Source organism: Eschscholzia californica, unplaced genomic scaffold (assembly GCF_041429995.1).
Source record: "Eschscholzia californica isolate CP2 unplaced genomic scaffold, dmEscCali1.0.p SCAF_3, whole genome shotgun sequence".
NCBI lineage: Eukaryota > Viridiplantae > Streptophyta > Magnoliopsida > Ranunculales > Papaveraceae > Eschscholzia > Eschscholzia californica.
In genome coordinates, this window is record NW_028238420.1 from 34890857 (window position 1) to 34896848 (window position 5992).

The window sequence follows — 5992 nt, forward strand, 5'->3', positions numbered from 1 at the left end:
TTTTTTGTTAGTGAAAGAATTCTATAGTATACGATCAGGCTAAAATTAAAAAACAAAATTTTATTTATAGTTTAGATATTTCATGGTAATTTTGATGTACAACAAGTAATAATTTTCTCATCGATATGGTTTGGGGATCTTTCCCCCAACTGAATTCCAAAAAAATATTAAAATAAAAAATAAAGGAAGGGATGAAGAGATAGTAGTGAAGATTAAGAAAACGATGGTGGAGATGATGAAGAGCAAGTGATCATAATGGAAAAAAATAAAGATAAACTTTTCTTTCTAATAGCATGTTTACTATAACAAACGTGTAAAAAAACAATCTTGAAGTCCAAAATAGAAGTCACTGAAAAATCTGACAAAATCAAAATTAAGGGAGTTATTTAGAAAATTCATCATCTTTACGAAGTCGTTTTATTAAGTTGGTCACTTCGAGGAGGCCAAAATTGAATTAGTTCAATTAATAAGAACTAATTTTAGACCAAACATGCACTTTATAAAATATTGTCAATAAGCAGTCATCTTAAACCAAACAATACTTTCAACTAACGTAAATAATAGACATTCTACGAAAAATGTGTAAGTAGTGGAAATTCAAGAAAAAAAGGTGTTGTGTGTGGGTCTATCCCAAGACCTCCACAATGTAATCCAAGCGTTTCACCACTTTAGCTAGAGAAAAATTTTGTTTAAAATGTGGAACTACATATACATAATATAGTGATAAGTGCAATTTAACATATACGAGTCACATTAGGGTCGTGGTGGCACGGGCCCCCATGGACCCCTATGTGGGCTCTTCCGGTAGTAATGGTGGCCGAAAGTGGTGGAGTTGAGGTAAAGATGAAGATCAGGGGAAAGTGACAACTTAGTAAATTTGTGGACCAAAAAATAAATGTCTCCTAAGTCAATCTTGATTGACGAAGTCTTTTATATCCCGAAAATGTTTTTTTTATTCGGAAAGCCCCACTAAAAAAACATAGATCCTATTTGACTTTTTTGATGCCTCAAGACATGGATCTCCCAAATTTATTCTTGGTGAGGGACTTAATTGATGCCTCAAGTTCTTGGAAGAAGGAATTAATAGAGAATATATTCGATGAACTTTCGGCTCGTGCTATATTACAAATACCATTAAATGGAAGATGTGTAACCGATAAATTATTCTGGATTCATACGGTGAAAGGTAATTTCTCCACTAAATCTCTTTATAAAAGAATCGAGACAGCGAATCCTTCATCTTCACATAATACGGAACTGCCATCGAGTATCACTTGGAACCAGTTTTGGAAGAAACTAAATATAATGCCAAGAGTGAAGTTCTTTTTATGGAGACTCCTCCATAATGCATTACCTACTAAGAAGAGAGCACTAAGATTCAATCACGTAGTATCCAAGCTATGTCCATTATGTGATGAAGAAGACGAAGATATTGATCACTTGTTCCGCAAGTGTAGAATTGCTAGAGAAGTTTGGAGTAGTCGACCTTTGTTGATTCGGCTAGATGGTGTTGAAACTTTTCAGACTAGTTTGGTAAGTTGGTTGTTGGGAGATGAGGATGAGACTACTATACACTTGAGAGTTTATACGAGTTGGTTTTTGTGGAAAGCTCGTAATAAGAAAGTGTTCGAGGGTACGACTCCGTGCATAAATTCAATTGTCACTCAAGCTTTGAACCTGTTAAGAGAATATACACTTTCAGAGCCTAATCATGAAATCGAGGTGAGAATATCTGACCATGTGAAATTGGTGAAGTGGGTTCCCCCTCCTTTAGAATCAATGAAATTCAACTTTGATGCGGCGTTTAAGGAAGGGGTTGCGGCAATTGCAGTAGTTTGTAGAGACTATGAGGGAAACTTTGTTACAGCCTGCACAGAGATCATCACAGTTCCGAACGCTTTAGTAGCTGAAGCAATGGCGGCTAAACTAGCCATTGCTCGAGCGAAATCATTACATAGTTGGAATTGTGTTATCGAAGGTGATGCAATGGTTGTGACTGAAGCTTGTTCAAAATCAGATGAAGACCCCCCGTGGAGAATCAGGAATGTAGTATCGGCAATACAATCCGAAATTGCAATTTTTGAAAACGTTCAATTTCAATATTGTCCGCGCAAGATTAATGAAGTTGCTCACTTATTAGCTAAGTTTGCTCTTAATGAGAATGTAACTCAGATTTGGGAGGTTCCTAATACCCCTAATTGTATTGTAAGTCCATTGGCGACGGATAAAGCCAATATTTTGATTTAATAAATAAATTATAGGCATATGCCTACTTTCATCAAAAAAAAAAAAAAAAAAAAAAAGATCCTATTTGACTTCCTTAATAAAACGCCAACCAATAATAGAATAGACAATTTTAATAATGAAAAATGATAGAGAACTAGAAACGAAAGAACCGGGAAGACACCATAGAATTCAAAACTTGTCCAAATCAAGCACGTTGAATTAGTCTAGAACGGCAATTGTAGTTAGAGAGAGAAAGAAACTTAGAGAGAGAAAAACACGGAGAGAGAAAAAGAGACAACCTGGTACCCATCCCAACAGAAGGGCTGCCACTGTTTACGCGTTCGGACGGCTCTTTCTATCTCTCTATTCTCTAACAAACTCTTCATATGATATAAAACTGAGAAGAACTTGAAGGAATTTCAAAACAAAAATAAAATAAAACAGAGATTGTGAAAAGAGAAAAAAAAAAAGAGAGGGAGAGATGAAAGCCTTATCTATAGAAACGTTTCTTGTATTCTTCTTCTTGAGTGTATTATCAATAGTTGTGGTTCAAGCTGAAGACCCATATCTCTTCTTCACATGGAATGTAAGCTATGGCACCATCTCTCCTCTTGGGGTCTCTCAACAAGCCATTCTCATCAACAACCAATTCCCCGGCCCTAATATCAATTCCACCACCAACAACAACATCGTTATTAATGTCTTCAACAACCTCGACGAGCCTTTCCTTTTCACATGGAACGGTGTTCAACACCGAAAGAATTCATGGCAAGATGGTATGCCAGGAACCAACTGTCCTATCCTTCCCGGCAAGAACTTTACCTACCATTTCCAAGTGAAGGATCAAATTGGTAGCTACATTTACTACCCTAGCCTTGGAATGCAAAGGGCTGTTGGTGGTTTTGGTGGTCTTCGTGTCAATAGTCGTCTTCTAATCCCCGTCCCTTTCGCCGACCCAGAAGACGATTACACCGTCCTCATTGGTGATTGGTATACTAGTAGCCATACCGATCTCAAGAAGACTTTGGACAGCGGAAAGACCATTAAGAGGCCCGACGGTGTTCTCATGAACGGTAAGTCTGGCAAGGGAGCCGACAAGGATGAACCTCTATTCACCATGAAGGCTGGCAAGACCTACAGGTACAGGATTTGTAATGTTGGAATCAAGACTTCTTTGAACTTTAGAATCCAAGGGCACACCATGAAGTTGGTTGAGATGGATGGATCTCATGTTGTTCAGAATGACTACAAGTCTCTTGACATTCATGTTGGGCAATGCTTATCTGTTCTAGTCACAGCTGACCAAGAACCAAAAGATTACTACATGGTGGCCTCTACCAGATTTATCAAGGACGTCCTTTCCGCTACGGGATTTATTCGTTACGAGAACAGCAAAACTCCTGCCTCTCCCGAGCTTCCTGAGGCACCCACAGGCATCCTATTCTCTCTCAATCAGTTCCGTTCCTTCCGATGGAACCTTACAGCCAGTGCTGCTAGGCCCAACCCACAAGGTTCCTACCATTACGGCGGTATCAACATTACCCGTACCATTAAGATCGTTAACTCTGCCGCCACTGTTGATGGTAAGCTCCGTTACGCCATTAATGGTGTCTCTCACACTAACCCAGAAACCCCTCTCAAGCTTGCTGAATACTACGAAGTCCCCGACAAGGTATTCAAATACAATCTTATCTCCGACGATCCCACACCAGAGAGCGAAACAAAGATCACCGTAGCACCCAATGTTCTTAATGCTACATTCCGTGACTTTGTCGAGATCATATTTCAAAACAATGAAAAGTCCATCCAGTCATGGCATTTGGATGGGTACTCGTTCTTCGCAGTCGCTATTGAAGCTGGGCAATGGACACCAGAGAAGAGGAAGAACTACAACTTGCTTGATGCTGTGAGCAGGCACTCAATTCAGGTCTACCCAGGTTGTTGGGCAGCTATAATGCTCACTTTCGACAATGCTGGAATGTGGAACCTTAGGTCCACTCTTTGGGAAAGGAACTACTTGGGACAGCAAATGTATTTCAGTGTTCTCTCACCAGCTCGATCACTCAGAGATGAATACAACGTTCCCGACAACGTGGAACTTTGTGGTGTTGTCAAGGACTTGCCTAAACCACCTCCTTACACCATCTAAGTATTGTTTTTCGACAAATCTTCGGTCTTCATATCAACTTGATCTTGTCTTTAAAGTGGGAGAGTGGGGTGATGATAAATCGATTAGAAGTGATGACGTAGAATTTGATACAAGGAGTGATCAGAAGTGATGCTTGACCAGGTGAGAGAAGAAGGAAGAAATGTAAAAAAAGGAGAGGTACATATGCAGTGAAACCTAAGCAAATACATAATGTCTTTGTAGGAGACGTTAATTTACCATTCATTTCTATTCAATTTATTATTTCTTACATTGTATTAACCCACTTGATGATATTGTATTTATTATTGGAATTAATTAAGTTACAAAATTTAAAGTTTCAAAAATGTACCTCTGTTTTTCTAGTTTTGTTCAATTCGTCTGTAAATCAAATGTTAAGGTTATGAATAATTTTTGGTTTATTATGTCAAGTGCCATTCGGTTATAATGATAAATGTTGGAATCAATACATCGGCAAGAGCGTTTTTTACCCTTTTGACAAGGTTTTGAAGGTCGAAACAATTCAATGAACGTACCGTTGCGTTCTTCTTGTCGAGGGCTTGAATTTCCCACATCAGATAATTAAGAGGAAAGTGAAGGGTTTATAAAACTTGCTCTCTCATACTAGTGCATGCATGAAACAATAATCCAATGCTTTGCGTGGCTTGCGCGCACGCACACGCACACGGCCTGGGCGAATAGGCATTTAGGATGCATTGGGCGCTTTAGAGGCACCTGCACTTTGCACGTTCTTGGGCGAATGGGTGTTCAGACGACTTGAGCGACAAAGAGGTTTTCGAGTTCTTTGCTGGTTTCGCCCCCAGATCAAGAGGAGCAAAACCGAGATTCATCGTACCAGTCTCATCATTCTGACCGATCCCAAGAAGATAATTTTTTAACCCATGAAATCAGATTTAAAAACTTAATTTGAATTGACAGAATTTAAGGCATTCAAAATTTCTTCAATACTTCCTGACGTTCGAAAGATTTTAAGATCCAAGTACCTCCGGTCCGAAATGGTAACCTGTTGTATCCTGGGAGACAAATCGCCTATATTGTTGACACAATAAACAATGCGAATTATTAAGGAAAGAATTCACTCGCATCGGTTCTAATTAAATTGTTTCCTGTTCTTTACCCTCTATTCCTATTATTTTTGTAATATAATTTGTATCTTAAATTTATAACGGAGTACAAAGAATTTGTTTTACATGAAGGATTTTTTACTTTAAAATCCAATCTGTTTATCTCTAATTAGTTTCAGAAGGAAATTATCGTTGTGTAAAAAAACATGACGACAAACCAGTATAAAATCACAAGAATCTTAAGACTAGAATTGAAGTTGTATACTTATTAAAGCTGTATTATGTTTTTTTTTCCGAAAAAATGGCAAGCGCTACTGATTCTGGAATAAAGCCAGTTGGTCCATCCACTTACGCTGAAAAACTCGAGAAGATTTTCGAGATTGGCTTTAAAAGCTAGCAATAGAAAATGCTATTTCATCTGACTACCCTTGGGTTGGTCAAATATTTAACAGAAAGCAAACCAGTGTTGAATGAAGATGGTGATGTCCAACAAGTTTTAGCAATAAAAACATGGAAACATTGAGATTTCTTGTGC

At 38.3% G+C, this 5992-nt stretch overlaps 1 pseudogene across 1 annotated transcript; it reads left to right on the forward strand.

The window, feature by feature from the left end:
* The first annotated feature begins 2557 nt into the window (after positions 1 to 2557).
* Positions 2558 to 4719, forward strand: LOC147549791 (L-ascorbate oxidase homolog pseudogene; annotated as a pseudogene). The gene has a single exon (XR_015237050.1). The product of XR_015237050.1 is annotated as an L-ascorbate oxidase homolog pseudogene (transcript).
* The last annotated feature ends 1273 nt before the right edge of the window (positions 4720 to 5992 follow it).